This window comes from Plenodomus lingam (genome assembly GCF_022343315.1).
Source record: "Plenodomus lingam strain CAN1 chromosome Unknown contig_35, whole genome shotgun sequence".
Lineage (NCBI taxonomy): Eukaryota > Fungi > Ascomycota > Dothideomycetes > Pleosporales > Leptosphaeriaceae > Plenodomus > Plenodomus lingam.
In genome coordinates, this window is record NW_027093949.1 from 223427 (window position 1) to 242634 (window position 19208).

Here is a 19208-nt window from a genome sequence, read left to right on the forward strand (position 1 = left end):
AAAGCGCACAAGCACTACCCCCAAAAGGAGGCGGAAAGTACGTGATAAGAAATTGCAGAAGCAATTCTAGCTACTAGCATAACAGCACACAAGGCACTAGTTACAACCAGCAACTAATTTAATTGCCCCTACTAAGTTTCTTAAGGAATAGTCCACAACAAAGCCTAACAGGCGTTTCTGCGTGTTTAAACTCGCTATATATATGCCTTAAGTAGAGAAAACCTACACTTTGCCACGCTTACTAGGAGCAGATGCTAGGCAGGGCTGTCCCCTAAGATCTGTTAAATAGTTTAGCAGTGCCAGCTATCTATAGACCCTAAATTTTGCCTACTACTAAAACTTTAACAGTAGGACTTTAGGTGCTAACCACAAAACTAGGCGCAATAGTAGGGTTGCTTTAGCATATAGGCCTAGGCCTGCCTAGTTAAGTAGAAGAGCAATCTCTAAGCCCCTAATTACCTACTAATTAGAGCGAATCTAAACTAGGCAGAAATCTAGGAAACAAGGCTAGCTATTATGAAACCAAAACTTTTAAATTTAGTCTAACTGCCGCTAAAATAGGCGCAGAGCGCTAACAACAGGGAGTTGTGGGGAGTATAGACGCGGACACAAGCAAAAATTGCCCCCTTAGTACCTAACAACGCTAGTTTAACTGCCTAATCCAAGAACTGCGCGCAGCAGATTTAACCTTAGTTAGTTAGTTAGGTATTTAGTATTTAAGAATCTATTTGCCCTCCTTATATATTATAGGAATAGGTTTTGGTTTGATTTTTGCGTCGCGGGGTTAGTACAGCAGAAAACAGCTTAGAGGTACACTTTTTTATATATAAAACCGTGTAGACATGCGCAGCCCTATACAAACCATAAACCCGTATTCGCTAGATAAGAGTAACTTAGAATTTTATTAGTAGTAGGTAAATATATAGATAAGGATATCTACTCTAATATCTATACTCTACTATAACTACTATATCTATATTAACTATAGATCTATTAGCTCTATCTATATCTACTTAATAGATAAGGCAAGAAATAGAGATAGTATAAAAGAAGAATATAAAGGTATTATTTAATACTAGTAGGTTATAAAAGAAAGTATAGTAGGACTAGCTAGTAGAGAAAAGGTTTTATAAAATATAAGGATATACTTAACAGTAAAGAATAATAGATAATAGTATGATATAATAAGTATTATAAAAAGGATATAATAGCTACTAGTATAGAATAGTCTAAAGTTATAGAAAGGACTAAAGTAATAGAATAAATAAAAGGTATAGAACGCGCTAAAGTTATAGAACACTACCCCTAAAAAATAAAAAGTTATAGAACGCCCTAAAGTTATAGAACTCCCTAAAGTTATAGAACACTACCTCTAAAAAAGAAAAAGTTATAGAACGCCCTAAAGTTATAGAACACTACACCTAAAAAATAAAAAGTTGTAGAACGCCCTAAAGTTATAGAACGCCCTAAAGTTATAGAACGCCCTAAAGTTATAGAACACTACCTCTAAAAAAGAAAAAGTTATAGAACACTCTAATATTATAGAACACTACCTCTAAAAAAGAAAAAGTTATAGAACACTCTAATATTATAGAATACTAACCCTAAAAAATAAAAAGTTATAGAACACTCTAATATTATAGAACACTACCTCTAAAAAAGAAAAAGTTATAGAACACTCTAATATTATAGAATACTAACCCTAAAAAATAAAAGTTATAGAACGCCCTAAAGTTATAGAACGCCCTAAAGTTATAGAACACACCCTAAAAAATAAAAAGTTATAGAACGCCCTAAAGTTATAGAACGCCCTAAAGTTATAGAACGCCCTAAAGTTATAGAACACTACCCCTAAAAAATAAAAAGTTGTAGAACGCCCTAAAGTTATAGAACGCCCTAAAGTTATAGAACACTACCTCTAAAAAAGAAAAAGTTATAGAACACTCTAATATTATAGAATACTAACCCTAAAAAATAAAAAGTTATAGAACGCCCTAAAGTTATAGAACGCCCTAAAGTTATAGAACACTACCCCTAAAAAATAAAAAGTTATAGAACGCCCTAAAGTTATAGAACACTACCCCTAAAAAATAAAAAGTTATAGAACGCCCTAAAGTTATAGAACGCCCTAAAGTTATAGAACGCCCTAAAGTTATAGAACACTACCTCTAAAAAATAAAAAGTTATAGAACGCCCTAAAGTTATAGAACACTACCCCTAAAAAATAAAAAGTTGTAGAACGCCCTAAAGTTATAGAACGCCCTAAAGTTATAGAACGCCCTAAAGTTATAGAACACTACCCCTAAAAAATAAAAAGTTGTAGAACGCCCTAAAGTTATAGAACGCCCTAAAGTTATAGAACGCCCTAAAGTTATAGAACACTACCCCTAAAAAATAAAAAGTTGTAGAACGCCCTAAAGTTATAGAACGCCCTAAAGTTATAGAACGCCCTAAAGTTATAGAATACTACCCCTAAAAAATAAAAAGTTATAGAACGCCCTAAAGTTATAGAACACTACCCCTAAAAAATAAAAAGTTGTAGAACGCCCTAAAGTTATAGAACGCCCTAAAGTTATAGAACGCCCTAAAGTTATAGAACACTACCTCTAAAAAAGAAAAAGTTATAGAACGCCCTAAAGTTATAGAACACTACACCTAAAAAATAAAAAGTTGTAGAACGCCCTAAAGTTATAGAACGCCCTAAAGTTATAGAACACTACCTCTAAAAAAGAAAAAGTTATACAACGCCCTAAAGTTATAGAACTCCCTAAAGTTATAGAACACTACCTCTAAAAAAGAAAAAGTTATAGAACGCCCTAAAGTTATAGAACACTACACCTAAAAAATAAAAAGTTGTAGAACGCCCTAAAGTTATAGAACGCCCTAAAGTTATAGAACACTACCTCTAAAAAAGAAAAAGTTATACAACGCCCTAAAGTTATAGAACACTACACCTAAAAAATAAAAAGTTATAGAACGCCCTAAAGTTATAGAACGCCCTAAGCTTATAGAATAGCCTACAGGATTTTTTTAAATATTAATAGAATACCCTAAAGGTTTAAATAATCTATAGTTATAGAATAGCCTAGAGGAATTTTTAAGTATAGAAGGCTATAAAGTTATAGAACAGTACCCCTAAAAAATAAAAAGTTATAGAACGCTCTTAAGTTATAGATCACCGCCTAAAAATCTGTATAGATTATCTTAAATCCTTTCTTAATCTTCCTATGCTATATATTAACTGCCTAAGGTACGTATACATATAACCTGTTCTTTTGTATATTTTGCGAGGATTGCTCCTAGCTCTAGCCCTCTCTATCTTGCAATTACTATATAACTTGTTTGCTATAGCCCTCTTCCTTCTATTAATAGTAGCCGTTTAGGCAGTAGTTTTGCAAATAAGGAGGGCATAATATCCTAATTTTAACTAAGCTAGCAACGGGCTTACGCTTAGTAGCTCGTAACAATAAGGCTACTTGACTACTTACACGACCTAGCTAGACAACTAAGTTATCTACAAAGGATTCAATCCTGCGCACTGTACAATTGCAATACACTAGCTAACAACCCTAACTTTAATAGGGCTGCTAACGCCAATCTAGTAAGGTTCTAGGCTAAAGGCCTATTTGTATCTAACTAGTGCAGGCGGAAATCACCCTATTCTAGCATAGATTCTAACTTAGAGGCGTTTAGCTATAATCTAGCAGATAGTAGCTTCGCGGCAATATCTGGTTAGATAGCTGCAAAAACTAATTATCTAAAACCGCGGTTCCTCTTATACTAAGCGGTATTACTATTAGGGCAAGGTTATTAGTAGGGTAAAACTAACCTGTCTTACGACGGTCTAAACCTAGCTTACGTTCCCTATTAGTGGGTGAACAATCTAACGCTTACTAAATTCTGCTTTAGTATAATAGGAAGAGCTAATATCAAAGGATTAAAAAGCAACGTCGCTATAAACGCTTGGCTGCCACAAGCTAGTTATCCCTGTAGTAACTTTTCTAGCACCTCTAGCCTTAAATTTTAAGGGACTAAAGGATTAATAGGCTACACTTTTATGGTTTGTATTCACACTAAAAATCAAAATTAAGGGGACTTTTGCCCTTTTACTCTACTAGAGATTTCTGTTCTCTATAAGTCCCCCTTAGGATACCTGCGTTATAGTTTAATAGATGTGCTGCCCTAGCCAAACTCCCTACCTAATAATATCTTTAACCTAGATTAGCCTACGAAGGACCTTAAACGCTAGAAGTTAGGTAGTGAGGCCTAGCTCTGCTTTATCAAATAAGTAAAAAAATGATAAGGGTAGTGGTATTTTACTAGCGCTAAAGCTCCTACCTATTCTACACCCCCTATGTCTTTTTATAATATTAAACTAGAGTTAAGCTTAACAGGGTCTTCTTTCCCTACTAATTTAGCTAAGCCCGTTCCCTTAGCTGTGGTTTCGCTAGATAGTAGATAGGGACAGTAGGAATCTTGTTAATCTATTTATACGCGTTACTAATTAGATAACAAGGTATTTAGCTACCTTAAGAGAGTTATAGTTACTCCTGCTATTAACCCGCGCTTAGTTAAATCTCTTTACTTTAATATTTAGAGCACTAGGTAGAAATTATATTGCGTTAACACTACTTTCTAGCTATTGCAATGCTATATTTTAATTAGATAGTTAGATTCCCCTTATCTATACTAGTTCTAAGTTAGTTGTTAAACGTACGCTAGACGGCTAAAACCTGCTAAGGGTGTCTGCACCCCAGTGCTAAGAGGCGCCTACCTTGCGGTTAGTGCCCTTCTGCGCTAGAGGCTTCTCCCTAAGGCCTAACGTACCTAACCCTTAGAGCTAATCCTTTTCCTAAAGTTACAGATCTATTTTGCTAACTTCCCTTATCTACATTATTCTATTAACTAGAGGCTTTTTACCTTAGAGACCTGCTACAGTTATAAGTACGACCTAGCGTAAAAACTATTTCTTTAAGTAGATTTTTAAGGCTTGTTAGGAGCGTACTAAACGCCGCAAAAGTGCAGCGCTCTTCTAGCTATTAAACCCTAGCTCTAGACAAACTAATTTTAGGGTGATAGACTGTTAAGAAGAAAAGAGAACTCTTCTTAGGGCTCCTGCTAAGGTCTCTGCTCTTAGTTGCGTTGCCGCAGAGAATCTATATCTAGGTGCTAGAATATTAACTAGCTTCCCTTTTAAGGGCGCGGCGCAAGCACTAATATTAAAACAGAATTACCCTATCTCTTAGGATTAACTAACCTGTGTCTAACTACTATTCACACAGAACCTTTCCCTACTTTAGTCCTTAAAGTTCTTATTTAAGTATTTGCTACTACTACTAAGATCTGCACTAGAGGCCGTTCTACCTAGGGTTACCCCTAAGGCTTCGTCACAAGCCTCCACGCCTGCCTACTCGCTAGGGCTTAAATCTTGCCCTAGCGGCGGGGTATAGGTAACACGCTTAAGCGCTATCTATTTTTAGGGCTAGTTTATTTAGCAGGTAAGTTATTACACACTCCTTAGCAGATTCTAACTTCTATAGCTACCGTCCTGCTGTCTAGATAAACTAACACCTTTTGTAGTGTCTAATAAGCGTGCATTCTAGCACCTTAACCCTGCGTTTAGTTTATCCTGTATTGCTAGTTCTGCTTACTAAAAATAGCCTACTAGTAACAGTACATTTAAGTGTCTACGTTTAATTAAGTAACAAGGACTTCTTACATATTTAAAGTTTAAGAATAGGTAAAGGTTATTTTAACCCCTAGGCCTCTAATTATTTGCTTTACCTTATAAAACTAAATACGTTACTGCTATCCTAAGGGAAACTTTAGTAGGAACTAGCTACTAGATAGTTTAATTAGTCTTTCGCCCCTATGCCTAAATTTAATAATTGATTTGCACGTTAGAACCGCTGCGAGCCTCTACTAGAGTTTCCTCTAGCTTTACCCTATTTAAGCATAGTTTACCATCTTTTAGGTCCTAATAGCTATGCTCTTACTTAAATCCTTCCAAAGACATTAGGATTAGTTAATAGTGCACCCTAAAAGGGTTCCTACCTCCATTCACTTTTATTACGCGTCTAGGCTTAACACCTAAACACTTGCATAGATATTAGACTCCTTAGTCTATGTTTTAAGACAGGCCGCTTACAGCTATTACGCTAGCATCCTAGCAGATGCGCGGACCTTAGTCTAGGCTAGTTACATGTTGTCTCCCCTATAAGGCCTCCCTAAAGGGAGGTACGTGACAGAGACCTTTATCTAACCGCCTAAACTAATACTAGCCTACCTATAGAAGAGTGCACTAGATAAAAGCCTAGATAAGCAACTACAGGCAAGTCTAGCTACAAGCGCTTCCCTTTTAACAATTTCACGTGCTATTTAACTCTCTTTCTAAAGTGCTTTTTATCTTTTAATTACTCTACTTGTGCGCTATTAGTCTCTAGCTAGTATTTAGCTTTAGAAGAAATTTACCTCCTATTTAGAGCTGCATTCCTAAATAACTTAACTTGTTAAAGGGGCTTTACACGGCGAAGGCTAGTAACTACGTATAGGATTCTTACCCTCTATAACGTCCTATTCTAAGGAACTTGGACTACTGCTAACGCTAAAGCGCCCTCTGCAAATTATAACTTAGACCCTAAAAGAGCTAGATTTTAAATTTAAGCTGTTGCCGCTTTACTTGCTGTTACTAGGGCAATCCCTGTTAGTTTCTTTTCCTCTGCTTATTAATATGCTTAAGTTTAGCAGGTATCCCTACCTAATCTAAGGTTAAGAGCTTAAAAAGTGTCTTAATGGATGCTAACAACCATAACAAGAGGCGTAAAATGTGCTGCGCTCTAGGCTAATATACTAGCTGCTAATTATTTTAAGGCGAGTCCTAAGTAGAATAAACACCTAACACTAAGCAGAGCTTAAGGGTACAAATAACGCTTAAACAGGCATGCCCTATAGAATACTAAGGGGCGCAATATGCGTTTAAAGATTTAATAATTTACTAAATTCTGCAATTCACACTACTTATCGCATTTCGCTGCGTTCTTTATTAATGCTAGAACTAAGAGATCTGTTATTAAAAGTTGTAATTTATTATAGTGTTACTAACGCTAACTACAATTGCAAGTAGTTTTAGGGGATCTAATTAGTAGGCAAGCTTACTAAGGAAACAAATAGTACGCAAAAAACATAGGCAGAATTAAAGTAGACTGCCGCCACTAATTAAGGTAGTAGTACTTTAAAAATAGGTAATAATCCTTCTACAGGTTCACCTATAGAAACCTTGTTACGACTTTTACTTCCTCTAAATAACTAAGTTTAACGAACTTTCTGGCTTAGGGTAGTTGTTACTAACCTCCCTAAGCTAGTCTAAAGGCCTTACTAAGCTATTTAATTAGTAGTAGCGACAGGCAGTGTGTACAAAGGGCAGGGACGTAATTAACGCATGCTAATAACACGCGCTTACTAGGTATTCCTTGTTAAAGAGCAATAATTGCAATGCTCTATCCCTAGCACGACAGAGTTTAACAAGATTACCTAGACCTTTTAGTTAAGGTAAAGAACTTGTTAGCTCTATTAGTGTAGCGCGCGTGCGGCCTAGAACATCTAAGGGTATTATAGACCTGTTATTGCCTTAAACTTCTATTAGCTTAAGCTAATAGTCCCTCTAAGAAGCTAGCGACTAGCCAAAGCTAGCCTAGCTATTTAGCAGGTTAAGGTCTTGTTTGTTATTACAATTAAGCAGATAAATTACTCTACTAACTAAGAACGGCCATGCACTACTACCTAAAAAATCAAGAAAGAGCTCTTAATCTGTTAATCCTTATTTTATCTAGACCTAGTAAGTTTCCCCGTGTTAAGTTAAATTAAGCCGCAGGCTCTACGCCTAGTAGTGCCCTTCTGTTAATTTCTTTAAGTTTTAGCCTTGTAACTATCCCCCCCTAGAACCTAAAAACTTTAATTTCTCGTAAGGTGCTGAGCGAGTTAGAAAAAGAACATCGCCTAATCCCTAGTTAGCATAGTTTACAGTTAAGACTACAACGGTATCTAATTGTCTTTAATCCCCTAACTTTTGTTTACTAATTAATAAAAATATCCTTAGCAAATACTTTTGCAGTAGTTAGTCTTTAATAAATCTAAGAATTTCACCTCTAATAATTAAATACTAATGCCCCTAACTGTCCCTATTAATTATTATAGTAGTCCTAGAAACTAACAAAATAGGACTGCACGTCCTATTCTATTATTCTATACTAACGTATTTAAGCAAAGGCCTGCTTTAAACACTCTAATTTTTTTAAAGTAAAAGTCCTAGTCCCTAACACGCCTAGTGAAGGGTATAAGGTTCTCTAGAAGGAAGGCCTGGCTAGACAAGTACACGCGGTGAGGCGGACCTGCTAGCTAGACCTAAGTTTTAACTACGAGCTTTTTAACTGCAACAACTTTAATATACGCTATTAGAGCTAGAATTACTGCGGCTGCTAGCACTAGACTTACCCTCTAATTGTTCCTTGTTAAGAGGTTTAAATTGTACTTATTCTAATTACAAGACCTAAAAGAGCCCTGTATTAGTATTTATTGTTACTACCTCCCTATGTTAGGATTAGGTAATTTGCGCGCCTGCTGCCTTCCTTAGATGTGGTAGCTGTTTCTTAGGCTCCCTCTCTAGAATCAAACCCTAATTCCCTGTTACCCGTTAAAACTATAGTAAGCTAATACCTTACTATTAAAAGTTAATAGGGCAGAAATTTGAATAAACTGTCGCTGGCGCAAGGCTATGCAATCTGTAAAGTTATTATAAATTACTAAGAAGCCCTAAAGGGCGTTAGTTTTTTATCTAATAAATACACCCCTTCTAAAGTTAGGGTTTTTAGCATGTATTAGCTCTAGAATTACTACAGTTATCTAAGTAGTAAGGTACTATTAAATAAACAATAACTGATTTAATAAGCTATTCGCAGTTTCACGGTATAATTGCTTATACTTAGATATGCATAGCTTAATCTTTGAGACAAGCATATAACTACTAGCAGAATTAACTAGGTAACAATCCTAATGCCTAATACGCCAAAGCGCACAAGCACTACCCCTAAAAGGAGGTAGAAAGTACGTGATAAGAAATCGCAGAAGCAATTCTAGCTACTAGCATAACAGCACACAAGGCACTAGTTATAACTAGCAACTAATTTAATTGCCCCCACTAAGTTTCTTAAGGAATGGTCTGCAATAAAGCCTAACAGGCATTTCTGCGTGTTTAAACTCGCCACATACATGCCTTAAGTAGAGAAAACCTACGCTTTGCCACGCTTACTAGGAGCAGATGCTAGGCAGGGCTGTCCCCTAAGATCTGTTAAATAGTTTAGTAGTACTAGCTATCTACAGACCCTAAATTTTGCCTACTGCTAAAACTTTAACAGTAGGACTTCAGGTGCCAACCACAAAACTAGGCGCAACAGCAGGGTTGCTTCAGCATATAGGCCTAGGCCTGCCTAGTTAAGTAGAAGAGCAATCTCCAAGCCCCTAATTACCTACTAATTAGAGCGAATCTAAACTAGGCAGAAATCTAGGAAACAAGGCTAGCTATTATAAAACCAAAACTTTTAAATTTAGTCTAACTGCCGCTAAAATAGGCGCAGAGCGCTAATAATAGGGAGTTGTAGGGAGTATAGACGCGGACACGAGCAAAAATTGCCCCCTTAGTGCCTAACGACGCTAGTTTAACTGCCTGATCTAAGAACTGCGCGCAGCAGATTTAACCTTAGTTAGTTAGTTAGGTATTTAGTATTTAAGAATCTATTTGCCCTCCTTATATATTATAGGAATGGGTTTTGGTTTGATTTTTGCGTCGCGGGGTTAGTGCAGCGGAAAATAGCTTGGAGGTACACTTTTTTGTATGTAAAACTGTGTAGACATGCGCAGCCCTATATAAACTATAAACCTGTATTTGCTAGATAAGAGTAACTTGGAATTTTATTAGTAGTAGGTAAATATATAGATAAGGATATCTACTCTAATATCTGTACTCTACTATAACTACTGTATCTATATTAACTATAGATCTATTAGCTCTATCTATATCTACTTAATAGATAAGGCAAGAAATAGAGATAGTATAAAAGAAGAATATAAAGGTATTATTTAATACTAGTAGGTTATAAAAGAAAGTATAGTAGGACTAGCTAGTAGAGAAAAGGTTTTATAAAATATAAGGATATACTTAACAGTAAAGAATAATAGATAATAGTATGATATAATAAGTATTATAAAAAGGATATAATAGCTACTAGTATAGAATAGTCTAAAGTTATAGAAAGGACTAAAGTAATAGAATAAATAAAAGGTATAGAACGCGCTAAAGTTATAGAACACTAACCCTAAAAAATAAAAAGTTATAGAACGCCCTAAAGTTATAGAACGCCCTAAAGTTATAGAACACCCTAAGCTTATAGAAGGCCCTAAAGTTATAGAACGCCCTAAAGTTATAGAACGCTACCCCTAAAAATAAAAAGTTGTAGAACGCCCTAAAGTTATAGAACACTACCTCTAAAAAAGAAAAAGTTATAGAACGCTCTAAAGTTATAGAACACTACCTCTAAAAAAGAAAAAGTTATAGAACGCCCTAAAGTTATAGAACACTACACCTAAAAAATAAAAAGTTGTAGAACGCCCTAAAGTTATAGAACGCCCTAAAGTTATAGAACGCCCTAAAGTTATAGAACACTACCTCTAAAAAAGAAAAAGTTATAGAACACTCTAATATTATAGAACACTACCTCTAAAAAAGAAAAAGTTATAGAACACTCTAATATTATAGAATACTAACCCTAAAAAATAAAAAGTTATAGAACACTCTAATATTATAGAACACTACCTCTAAAAAAGAAAAAGTTATAGAACACTCTAATATTATAGAATACTAACCCTAAAAAATAAAAAGTTATAGAACGCCCTAAAGTTATAGAACGCCCTAAAGTTATAGAACGCCCTAAAGTTATAGAACGCCCTAAAGTTATAGAACACTACCCCTAAAAAATAAAAAGTTGTAGAACGCCCTAAAGTTATAGAACGCCCTAAAGTTATAGAACGCCCTAAAGTTATAGAACACTACCCCTAAAAAATAAAAAGTTTAGAACCCCTAATTATAGAACGCCCTAAAGTTATAGAACGCCCTAAAGTTATAGAACACTACCCCTAAAAAATAAAAAGTTGTAGAACGCCCTAAAGTTATAGAACGCCCTAAAGTTATAGAACGCCCTAAAGTTATAGAACACTACCCCTAAAAAATAAAAAGTTGTAGAACGCCCTAAAGTTATAGAACTACCTGAAAAAGTTATAGAACGCCCTAAAGTTATAGAATACTACCCCTAAAAAATAAAAAGTTGTAGAACGCCCTAAAGTTATAGAACGCCCTAAAGTTATAGAACGCCCTAAAGTTATAGAACACTACCCCTAAAAAATAAAAAGTTGTAGAACGCCCTAAAGTTATAGAACGCCCTAAAGTTATAGAACGCCCTAAAGTTATAGAACGCCCTAAAGTTATAGAACACTACCCCTAAAAAATAAAAAGTTGTAGAACGCCCTAAAGTTATAGAACGCCCTAAAGTTATAGAACGCCCTAAAGTTATAGAACACTACCCCTAAAAAATAAAAAGTTGTAGAACGCCCTAAAGTTATAGAACGCCCTAAAGTTATAGAACGCCCTAAAGTTATAGAACACTACCCCTAAAAAATAAAAAGTTGTAGAACGCCCTAAAGTTATAGAACGCCCTAAAGTTATAGAACGCCCTAAAGTTATAGAACACTACCCCTAAAAAATAAAAAGTTGTAGAACGCCCTAAAGTTATAGAACGCCCTAAAGTTATAGAACGCCCTAAAGTTATAGAACACTACCCCTAAAAAATAAAAAGTTGTAGAACGCCCTAAAGTTATAGAACGCCCTAAAGTTATAGAACGCCCTAAAGTTATAGAACACTACCCCTAAAAAATAAAAAGTTGTAGAACGCCCTAAAGTTATAGAACGCCCTAAAGTTATAGAACGCCCTAAAGTTATAGAACACTACCCCTAAAAAATAAAAAGTTGTAGAACGCCCTAAAGTTATAGAACGCCCTAAAGTTATAGAACGCCCTAAAGTTATAGAACACTACCCCTAAAAATAAAAAGTTGTAGAACGCCCTAAAGTTATAGAACGCCCTAAAGTTATAGAACGCCCTAAAGTTATAGAACACTACCCCTAAAAAATAAAAAGTTGTAGAACGCCCTAAAGTTATAGAACGCCCTAAAGTTATAGAACGCCCTAAAGTTATAGAACACTACCCCTAAATAATAAAAAGTTGTAGAACGCCCTAAAGTTATAGAACGCCCTAAAGTTATAGAACACTACCCCTAAAAAATAAAAAGTTGTAGAACGCCCTAAAGTTATAGAACGCCCTAAAGTTATAGAACGCCCTAAAGTTATAGAACACTACCCCTAAAAATAAAAAGTTAGAACGCCCTAAAGTTATAGAACGCCCTAAAGTTATAGAACGCCCTAAAGTTATAGAACACTACCCCTAAAAAATAAAAAGTTGTAGAACGCCCTAAAGTTATAGAACGCCCTAAAGTTATAGAACGCCCTAAAGTTATAGAACACTACCCCTAAAAAATAAAAAGTTGTAGAACGCCCTAAAGTTATAGAACGCCCTAAAGTTATAGAACGCCCTAAAGTTATAGAACACTACCCCTAAAAAATAAAAAGTTGTAGAACGCCCTAAAGTTATAGAACGCCCTAAAGTTATAGAACGCCCTAAAGTTATAGAACACTACCCCTAAAAAATAAAAAGTTGTAGAACGCCCTAAAGTTATAGAACGCCCTAAAGTTATAGAACGCCCTAAAGTTATAGAACGCCCTAAAGTTATAGAACACTACCCCTAAAAATAAAAAGTTATAGAACGCCCTAAAGTTATAGAACGCCCTAAAGTTATAGAACGCCCTAAAGTTATAGAATACTACCCCTAAAAAATAAAAAGTTGTAGAACGCCCTAAAGTTATAGAACGCCCTAAAGTTATAGAACGCCCTAAAGTTATAGAACACTACCCCTAAAAATAAAAAGTTGTAGAACGCCCTAAAGTTATAGAACGCCCTAAAGTTATAGAACGCCCTAAAGTTATAGAACACTACCCCTAAAAAATAAAAAGTTGTAGAACGCCCTAAAGTTATAGAACGCCCTAAAGTTATAGAACGCCCTAAAGTTATAGAACACTACCCCTAAAAAATAAAAAGTTGTAGAACGCCCTAAAGTTATAGAACGCCCTAAAGTTATAGAACGCCCTAAAGTTATAGAACACTACCCCTAAAAAATAAAAAGTTGTAGAACGCCCTAAAGTTATAGAACGCCCTAAAGTTATAGAACGCCCTAAAGTTATAGAACACTACCCCTAAAAAATAAAAAGTTGTAGAACGCCCTAAAGTTATAGAACGCCCTAAAGTTATAGAACGCCCTAAAGTTATAGAACACTACCCCTAAAAAATAAAAAGTTGTAGAACGCCCTAAAGTTATAGAACGCCCTAAAGTTATAGAACGCCCTAAAGTTATAGAACACTACCCCTAAAAAATAAAAAGTTGTAGAACGCCCTAAAGTTATAGAACGCCCTAAAGTTATAGAACGCCCTAAAGTTATAGAACACTACCCCTAAAAAATAAAAAGTTGTAGAACGCCCTAAAGTTATAGAACGCCCTAAAGTTATAGAACGCCCTAAAGTTATAGAACACTACCCCTAAAAAATAAAAAGTTGTAGAACGCCCTAAAGTTATAGAACGCCCTAAAGTTATAGAACGCCCTAAAGTTATAGAACACTACCCCTAAAAAATAAAAAGTTGTAGAACGCCCTAAAGTTATAGAACGCCCTAAAGTTATAGAATTACACCTAAAAAATAAAAAGTTGTAGAACGCCCTAAAGTTATAGAACGCCCTAAAGTTATAGAACGCCCTAAAGTTATAGAACACTACCCCTAAAAAATAAAAAGTTGTAGAACGCCCTAAAGTTATAGAACGCCCTAAAGTTATAGAACGCCCTAAAGTTATAGAACACTACCCCTAAAAAATAAAAAGTTGTAGAACGCCCTAAAGTTATAGAACGCCCTAAAGTTATAGAACGCCCTAAAGTTATAGAACACTACCCCTAAAAAATAAAAAGTTGTAGAACGCCCTAAAGTTATAGAACGCCCTAAAGTTATAGAACGCCCTAAAGTTATAGAACACTACCCCTAAAAAATAAAAAGTTGTAGAACGCCCTAAAGTTATAGAACGCCCTAAAGTTATAGAACGCCCTAAAGTTATAGAATACTACCCCTAAAAAATAAAAAGTTGTAGAACGCCCTAAAGTTATAGAACGCCCTAAAGTTATAGAACGCCCTAAAGTTATAGAACGCCCTAAAGTTATAGAACACTACCCCTAAAAAATAAAAAGTTGTAGAACGCCCTAAAGTTATAGAACGCCCTAAAGTTATAGAACGCCCTAAAGTTATAGAACACTACCCCTAAAAAATAAAAAGTTGTAGAACGCCCTAAAGTTATAGAACGCCCTAAAGTTATAGAACGCCCTAAAGTTATAGAACACTACCCCTAAAAAATAAAAAGTTGTAGAACGCCCTAAAGTTATAGAACGCCCTAAAGTTATAGAACGCCCTAAAGTTATAGAACACTACCCCTAAAAAATAAAAAGTTGTAGAACGCCCTAAAGTTATAGAACGCCCTAAAGTTATAGAACGCCCTAAAGTTATAGAACACTACCCCTAAAAAATAAAAAGTTGTAGACTCCCTAAAGTTATAGAACACTACCTCTAAAAAAGAAAAAGTTATAGAACGCCCTAAAGTTATAGAACACTACACCTAAAAAATAAAAAGTTGTAGAACGCCCTAAAGTTATAGAACGCCCTAAAGTTATAGAACACTACCTCTAAAAAAGAAAAAGTTATACAACGCCCTAAAGTTATAGAACACTACACCTAAAAAATAAAAAGTTATAGAACGCCCTAAAGTTATAGAACGCCCTACGCTTATAGAATAGCCTACAGGATTTTTTTAAATATTAATAGAATACCCTAAAGGTTTAAATAATCTATAGTTATAGAATAGCCTAGAGGAATTTTCAAGTATAGAAGGCTATAAAGTTATAGAACAGTACCCCTAAAAAATAAAAAGTTATAGAACGCTCTTAAGTTATAGATCACCGCCTAAAAATCTGTATAGATTATCTTAAATCCTTTCTTAATCTTCCTATACTATATATTAACTGCCTAAGGTACGTACACACACAACCTGTTCTTTTGTATATTTTGCGAGGATTGCTCCTAGCTCTAGCCCTCTCTATCTTGCAATTACTATATAACTTGTTTGCTATAGCCCTCTTCCTTCTATTAACAGCAGCCGTTTAGGCAGTAGTTTTACAAATAAGGAGGGCATAATATCCTAATTTTAACCAAGCTAGCAACAGGCTTACGCTTAGTAGCTCGTAATAATAAGGCTACTTAACTACTTACACGACCTAGCTAGACAACTAAGTTGTCTATAAAGGATTTAATCCTGCGCACTATACAATTGCAATACACTAGCTAATAACCCTAACTTTAATAGGGCTACTAACGCTAATCTAGTAAGGTTCTAGGCTAAAGGCCTATTTGTATCTAACTAGTGCAGGCGGAAATTACCCTATTCTAGCATGGATTCTAACTTAGAGGCGTTTAGCTATAATCTAGTAGATAGTAGCTTCGCGGCAATACCTAGTTAGATAGCTGCAAAAACCAATTATCTAAAACCACGGTTCCTCTCGTACTAAGTGGTATTACTATTAGGGCAAGGTTATTAGTAGGGTAAAACTAACCTGTCTTACGACAGTCTAAACCTAGCTCACGTTCCCTATTAGTAGGTGAACAATCTAACGCTTACTAAATTCTGCTTTGGTATAATAGGAAGAGCTAATATTAAAGGATCAAAAAGCAACATCGCTATAAACGCTTAGCTGCCACAAGCTAGTTATCCCTGTGGTAACTTTTCTAGCACCTCTAGCCTTAAATTTTAAGGGACTAAAGGATTAATAGGCCACACTTTTATGGTTTGTATTTACACTAAAAATCAAAATTAAGGGGACTTTTACCCTTTTGCTCTACTAGAGATTTCTATTCTTTATAAGTCCCCCTTAGGACACCTACGTTATAGTTTAATAGATGTGCCGCCCTAGCTAAACTCCCTACCTAACAATATCTTTAACCTAGATTAGCCCACGAAGGACCTTAAACGCTAGAAGTTAGGTAGTAAGGCCTAGCTCCGCTTTATTAAATAAGTAAAAAAATAATAAGGGTAGTAGTATTTTACTAGCGCTAAAGCTCCTACCTATTCTACACCCCCTATATCTTTTTACAATGTTAAACTAGAGTTAAGCTTAACAGGGTCTTCTTTCCCCGCTAATTTAGCTAAGCCCGTTCCCTTAGCTATGGTTTCGCTAGATAGTAGATAGGGACAGTAGGAATCTCGTTAATCTATTTATGCGCGTTACTAATTAGATAACAAGGTATTTAGCTACCTTAAGAGAGTTATAGTTACTCCTGCCGTTTACCCGCGCTTAGTCAAATCTCTTTACTTTGATATTTAGAGCACTAGGCAGAAATTATATTACGTTAACACTACTTTCTAGCTATTATAATGCTATATTTTAATTAGACAGTTAGATTCCCCTTATCTATACTAGTTCTAAGTTAGTTGTTAAACGTACGCTAGACGGCCAAAACCTGCTAAGGGTGTCTGCACCCTAGCGCTAAGAGGCGCCTACCTTGCGGTTAGTGCCCTTCTGCGCCAGAGGCTTCTCCCTAAGGCCTAACGTACCTAACCCTTAGAGCTAATCCTTTTCCTAAAGTTACAGATCTATTTTGCTAACTTCCCTTATCTATATTATTCTATTAACTAGAGGCTTTTTACCTTAGAGACCTGCTACAGTTATAAGTATAACCTAGCGTAAAAACTATTTCTTTAAGCAGATTTTTAAGGCTTATTAGGAGCGCACTAAACGCCGCAAAAGTACAGCGCTCTTCTAGCTATTAAACCCTAGCTCTAGACAAACTAATTTTAGGGTAATAGACCGTTAAGAAGAAAAGAGAACTCTTCTTAGGGCTCCCGCTAAGGTCTCTGCTCTTAGTTACGTTGCTGCAGAGAATCTATATCTAGGTGCTAGAATATTAACTAGCTTCCCTTTTAAGGGCGCAGCGCAAGCACTAATATTAAAATAGAATTACCCTATCTCTTAGGATTAACTAACCTATATCTAACTGCTATTCACACGGAACCTTTCCCTACTTTAGTCCTTAAAGTTCTTATTTAAGTATTTGCTACTACTACTAAGATCTACACTAGAGGCCGTTCTACCTAGGGTTACCCCTAAGGCTTCGTCACAAGCCTCCACGCCTGCCTACTCGCTAGGGCTTAAATCTTGCCCTAGCGGCGGGGTATAGGTAACACGCTTAAGCGCTATCTATTTTTAGGGCTAGTTTATTTAGCAGGTAAGTTGTTACACACTCCTTAGCGGATTCTAACTTCTATAGCTACTGTCCTACTATCTAGATAAACTAACACCTTTTGTAGTGTCTAATAAGCGTGCATTCTAGCACCTTAACCCCACGTTTAGTTTATCCTGTATTGCTAGTTCTACTTACTAAAAATAGCCTACTAGTAATAGTACATTTAAGTGTCTACATTTAATTAAGTAATAAGGACTTCTTACATATTTAAAGTTTAAGAATAGGTAAAGGTTGTTTTAACCCCTAGGCCTCTAATTATTCGCTTTACCTTATAAAACTAAATACGTTACTGCTATCCTAAGGGAAACTTTAGTAGGAACTAGCTACTAGATAGTTTAATTAGTCTTTTGCCCCTATACCTAAATTTAACAATTAATTTGCACGTTAGAACCGCTGCGAGCCTCTACTAGAGTTTCCTCTAGCTTTACCCTATTTAAGCATAGTTTACCATCTTTTAGGTCCTAATAGCTATGCTCTTACTTAAATCCTTCTAAAGACATTAGGATTAGTTAATAGTACACCCTAAAAGGGTTCCTACCTCCGTTTACTTTTATTACGCGTCTAGGCTTAACACCTAAACACTTGCATAGATATTAGACTCCTTAGTCTATGTTTTAAGACAGGCCGCTTACAGCTATTACGCTAGCATCCTAGCAGATGCGCGGACCTTAGTCTAGGCTAGTTGCATGTCGTCTCCCCTATAAGGCCTCCCTAAAGGGAGGTACGTAATAGAGACCTTTATCTAACTGCCTAAACTAATACTAGCCTGCCTATAGAAGAGTACACTAGACAAAAGCCTAGATAAGCAACTACAGGCAAGTCTAGCTGCAAGCGCTTCCCTTTTAACAATTTCACGTGCTATTTAACTCTCTTTCTAAAGTGCTTTTTATCTTTTAATTACTCTACTTATGCGCTATTAGTCTCTAGCTAGTATTTAGCTTTAGAAGAAATTTACCTCCTATTTAGAGCTATATTCCTAAATAACTTAACTTGTTAAAGGGGCTTTACACGGCAAAGGCCAGCAACTACGTATAGGATTCTTACCCTCTATAACGTCCTATTCTAAGGAACTTAGACTACTGCTAACGCTAAAGCGCCCTCTACAAATTACAACTTGGACCCTAAAAGAGCTAGATTTTAAATTTAAGCTGTTGCCGCTTTACTCGCTGTTACTAGGGCAATCCCTATTAGTTTCTTTTCCTCCGCTTATTAATATACTTAAGTTTAGCAGGTATCCCTACCTAATCTAAGGTTAAGAGCTTAAAAAGTATCTTAATAGATGCTAATAACTATAACAAGAGGCGCAAAATGTGCTGCGCTCTAGGCCAATATACTAGCTACCAATTATTTTAAGGCAAGTCCTAAGTAGAACAAACACCTAACACTAAGCAGAGCTTAAGGGTACAAATAACGCTCAAACAGGCATGCCCTATAGAATACTAAGGGGCGCAATATGCGTTTAAAGATTTAATAATTTACTAAATTCTATAATTTACACTACTTATCGCATTTCGCTGCGTTCTTTATTAATGCTAGAACTAAGAGATCTATTGTTAAAAGTTATAATTTATTATAGTGTTACTAACGCTAACTATAATTGCAAGTGGTTTTAGGGGATCTAATTAGTAGGCAAGCCTACTAAGGAAACAAATAGTACGCAAAAAAC

The 19208-nt window shown here is 35.7% G+C and overlaps 3 non-coding genes across 3 annotated transcripts; all 3 read right to left on the minus strand.

Annotated features, from left to right (window-relative positions):
* Window positions 1–7: 7 nt before the first annotated feature.
* On the minus strand, window positions 8–7077 carry IAQ61_008589. Its single transcript, XR_010715524.1, has one exon. It is a non-coding gene; the product is annotated as a 28S ribosomal RNA (ribosomal RNA).
* Window positions 7078–7242: 165 nt separating this feature from the next.
* IAQ61_008590 lies at window positions 7243–9038 on the minus strand. Its single transcript, XR_010715525.1, has one exon. It is a non-coding gene; the product is annotated as an 18S ribosomal RNA (ribosomal RNA).
* Window positions 9039–12057: 3019 nt separating this feature from the next.
* Window positions 12058–19103, minus strand: IAQ61_008591. The gene has a single exon (XR_010715526.1). It is a non-coding gene; the product is annotated as a 28S ribosomal RNA (ribosomal RNA).
* Between the last annotated feature and the right edge of the window lie 105 nt (window positions 19104–19208).